Consider the following 5,479-nt stretch of genomic DNA (forward strand, 5'->3'; position numbering starts at 1 on the left):
CACTGGGGTAAAATATACAAAGCCCATTATACCCATCATTACTACCCCCCTGATAAGGGTACACCAGGCACATGCATCACAACCATATGTGCGTGACCTTGCAGGTGGGGCCCAGTTAGAATCTTCTTCAGGTTGAGTAGCCCATCCCACTCAAAAGGTCCCTGAATAAGGATTGTTTAAGGATGTTGAGCAAAACAACCATGTTTCCAAAGGTGAATTATTCAAACCACAAAGAATTCCTCTCAACACATGGCTATGATGCTCCCCCACTACTTCTGCTCATGATCAGAGATGCACATATCGTCAGCCTCCAAGGGACATGCTCAACTGGTTACGGCTAAACAACTGACAAGCAAATCTGTGGTATTGAGTAGAATATTGGCTGTAGTCCATCTTTTATACCAAGACAAAACAATGTACACGATAACACATCCAATCAATTAAGATCAGAAACCATGAGAGCCACTGCCTGGTACTGCATCAGGGCATTTATTATGCCCTGATGCAGTACCAGGCAGTGGCTCTCATGGCTTCTGATCTTAACTGATTGGAAGTGTTATCATGTACATTATTTCATCTTGGTATAAAAGATGGGCTACAGCAAATATTCTGCTTGTACTGCATCAGGGCATTTATTATTATTATCATTATTATTATTATCAGCATCATTATTATTATTATTATCATTATTATTATTATCATTATTATTATTATTAAGGTGGCAAGCTGACAGAATCATTATCACGCTGGACAAAATCCTATCTTTCCTTCAAACTTTGCTTTTGTCTCATTTATTCAAACTTCCAAAGAATCCCTCTCCACACATGGCTATGATCCCTCCCCACGCCACAATACTCCTGCTCAAGATCAGAGATTCCCATATTGTCAGCCACCGAGGGACATGCTCAACTGGTTATGGTCAAGCAACTGACAAGCAAATCTGGAGTATTGAGCAGAATATTTATTTCCTATAATGATATTTCTGCCTCAGCAAATCAGTGCTGAATCTGTCTGAAATGTAATGGAAAATAGGTCAGTTTCGAAACAGGTCAGAAAAGTAAAGTGTGAAGGGAATAGTAGTCATTTCCTTTGATTTCTAGATTGAAGCAAATGGGAAAGAGCACTTACTAACCGAAGACAAAAAGAAATGAAAATTTTCTGACAAACTGTTATTATTATTACTACTACTACTACTACTACTATTATTATTATTATTATTATTATTATTATTATTATCATTATCATTATCATTCATTCATACGCCACTTTAGTTATCAGGGATCCTCTCTTGAGGTTTGATGACACCAAATCTCCTCAAATCTCAAGGGTCATTCTTAGGATTCTTACCAAATACAAGATGGCACTTTCTTTCCAGTTCTCTTCTGGAAGAATAAGTACCTTTGTCTTTCGTCCTTTTGGGAGGGTCAATAAAATAAAGTACCAGTCAGGTACCGGGGTCAATGTAAACCAGACTTACACTCTGCCCTGATTTGAAATTTGAAATTGTTTGAAATTATGGTTTGTTTGAAATATTTATATAGACGCACACATACATATGGACACTCATACAAGGATACGTATATCTAAGGGTACATGTACTCACAAAGATGTTCACATATGCACAAATACAAGGATTCACAAAAGAAAAAACACATGCACATGCAGACACACACACACTCACACATACACAGAAGGAAACACATGCATACACACAAGGACACACATATACTTCCACATATGAACACACACACACACATTCACGCAAGTGCATACACGTACATAGACACAAGGACACACACATTCACACAAGTCCATACACATACATAGACACAAGGACACACACACACATACACACAAGGACATACACACATACACACAAGGGCACATACACACATACACACAAGGACACACACACATACACACAAGGACACACACACACACATGCACACAAGTGCATACACAGACACACACACACAAGGACACAAACCTATGCACTCAAGGAAACACATACATACACACACAAGGAAGCACTCACACATACATACACACAAGGACACACACACACACACACACACACACATGCACACAAGTGCATACACAGACACACACACACAAGGACACACACACAGAGAAAGAAGCAACTTTCACACACACATGAACACTCTCAGGATGAAAGAAGAAATAGGATATAAAAAGAAAATAAATCCGGTTCCTGTACACAACAAAATAGTAAAAATTATAAAACTAACGACAATAATGAATGAAATAATAATGATAATAAAATGATGTGAACGAAAAAGAATGAAAAGAAAATAAAAAGAAATATCGGCGACAAAAGAAAGAGTGTGAATAAAAGAAACAGAGAGAACTAGAGTTTTAATAAGCACTGATGGTGTCAGTGGTGACCGCTGGTGGTTGGTGCACACAGATGCTTGATTTGAGTATAATATGAGGGGAGGAGCTTGAATTCGGTTTCGGTGATGTAATGTCAAAAAATAAGAATGCAAAACAATAAGATCGGTTTTTCTGTGGGTGGCAGTGTTTAAACAATGTCTCGTTGCAATTGGTGCTGATTTTCAAGTCACATGGTACTCATTAACTGATCATTTAAGAGCAGCCGGATATATCGGAGAAGTTTATTTGATTGCAGATTGGCTGACTAAATGTTGCATTGGCTCACCTAACAGCAGTGCAGTGAGAGATTTAAACTGCAGTTGTACAGTAACTTAATTAAAAGCAGTGAAGTGGCTTAATTAACAACAGTGCAGGGACTAATTTTGCAGTGGCATAGAAACAAATCTTGTTGCAGTTCATTGAAGTACCTAACAGTGGTGCAGTGTGTAATTTTACAGTTGTGCAATAACTAATCTAACGACAGTGCAGTGCCTAATTCTGAAGTCCTTCAATAACATTTAATAGCAATGCAACTGCACCTCGCAGCAGTGCAGTGATTAATCTCATATGTGCAGTGACTTACAAAAACAGTTGTGCATTTGCTTACCTTACTGCAGTGCAGTTTGTAACTTAACAATCGTGTCAAGACTAAACTAACGTCACTTGGCTAAAAGACAAGAAATTTCGCTCATTTTTTTGGAAATACTCAAAGATTTTACTATTACCAGTGGAAGAAAATAATTTCGGAGAGAAACAAAGGCCAGAGAACGTATCGAAATATCAGAGTCTTCTGTAATATACACACATGTACACTTGTATATATATTTGCAAAACAGAAATGTATCTATATAAAGATATAGAAATATGTGAATGTATAGATGTAGATTGAGATTTCAGGAAATTGCAGAAACAGAAAGCAACAGACTTTAAGAAGGTCGTTTAAAGAAATACAGAAAAGGGTTCTACTTGGTCAAAAAAGAAGCACAGGAAAAAATTTTGGTTGATTAAATTTTATCCAAGGTTTTTTTTTCTCTAGAAATAACATTAATATTGTTATTAATATATTTGACAACACTATCATCAACATCATACAAAGGACCAGAAGAAAATGGTTGTTCCCTGCAGAAGCTGAAAAGGCCAACGCAACAACAAGAACAGGAAATTATTATGATAGTGAGGAAAAGGTGTGTGTTGAAGGATTACGGAGTAAGGTTGGTCAAATAAGAAGAACAGCAGGAAACAGAGGAAACGGTCTGAGCTTTGGAGAAGAATTGAATGAAGTGACACAGCATAGAAGAAGAACAAGAACAAGAAGATTGGTAGAGTGAAATAAAGAGAGAAGAAAATAAGAGGAGCAGGAGGAGAACGGGATAAAGATTTAAAGAGGAAAATCAAAGAAGGAAAGAAGAATAACAAGAAGAATAATAAGGACATACAACAACAACAACAACAACAACAACAACAACAACAACAACAACAAGAAACACTGCAAAGGGAAGAACTAAACTGACCCCCCCTCCTGGCAATAAGAACATTAATTGGAAGAAGGACAAAGTCAAGTAAAAACCAATTGAAGCAGAAGGAGTTTGAACCAAGGTGGACCTAACCAAACTGAGCTAGACCCAACAGAACCAAGCAGGACCAGGATTATGGGTGCCCAATTGGATAACAGTCATTCCATACCAAATTATCTTTCTGGTTAACAATATATATACATTTATATATAAACATACTTATACACACACACACACACACACACACAGAGGCATACCTCAACTTACATCTCTTTCGACTTCAGTCCACCCTCACACCACCTCTTCTCTGCTTCAGTCACTAGGCTGTGGCCATGCTGGGGTACAGCCTTGAAGAATACTTAGTCAAAAGAATTGACACCAGTGCATATTTTTTGTTTAAGCCCTGTGCTTATCCTATCAGTCTCTTTTGCTGAACCGCTAAGTTACGTGGACATAAACACACCAACACTGGTTGTCAAGTTGGTGGAGTGGGGTGACAAGCACAGACATAAAGGAATGCTCACATTCACACACAAATACAGAGTTATATATATACATACATACACACACACACACATATATATATATACACACGTACATATATACATAAATAAATACAGATGTATGTGTGTGTGTGTTTGTGTGTCAGGCATCATTCAGTTTCCGTCTACCAAATTCACTTACAAGGCTTTGGTTGACCCATGTCTATATTAGAAGATACTTGCCCAAGGTGCCACACAGTGGGACTGAACCCAAAACCATGCAGTTGGGAAGCAAGCTTTTTACCACGCAGCAAGCTTCAACTTCTCTCAAATTATCCTTCAGTTTATTAGTCCTCAACAAACTTATTTAGAAATAGAAGAATTTAAACACAAACCACCAAAAGCCATCACTGAAGTGGGAAAACAAATAGAATACATGTAAAAAAGTATAATATAGTGCTTGCTCCGAGTCATATAGAGTCACTCATAAGGTTAGTTTTCTGGGTTCTGTAGCTTATATGATTCCCCAGTGTATGGGACGACGGTCCAGCACAGTGTAGCATTTTGCTCAAAAACACAACACGTCACCCAGTCCAAGAATTGAAACCACAATCCTACGATCATGAGTCCAACAGCTTTCTGTATGGTCTGCCCTCATTACTCTGTAAGGAGCATAGAGTTGGTTTCCCAGTTTGTCTGGTGTGCACGGGAGTGCTGAAAAGTTACTGGGCTTTGAGTGAAAGAAAATACAAGAGGATAAGTTATGATTTCATTCAACATATTCCTTTCTTGCCATTCACACACTTATTGCAGCGGTCCTTCAGTTTTTCTAAGCCCATAAAAGAACTCGTTAGGTTGAGCCTCCAGCCAGACCTTTCATGATACCCTTAAACCCAGGAACCTTTCAGCACACCCCTCATGCATATTCCTCCTTGAATGGGGTGCCAGTCCATCACAGAATTACTCATTTGTTCCCAGTTGAGTGGACTGGAGTAACGTGAAATGAGGTCTCTTGCTCAAGAGCACAACACGTCACTCAGTCGAGGAATTGAAAGTATATATAAACCATTTATTCAAACAGATATAAGC

Source organism: Octopus bimaculoides, chromosome 26 (assembly GCF_046866305.1).
Source record: "Octopus bimaculoides isolate indiv1 chromosome 26, ASM4686630v1, whole genome shotgun sequence".
Classification (NCBI taxonomy): domain Eukaryota; kingdom Metazoa; phylum Mollusca; class Cephalopoda; order Octopoda; family Octopodidae; genus Octopus; species Octopus bimaculoides.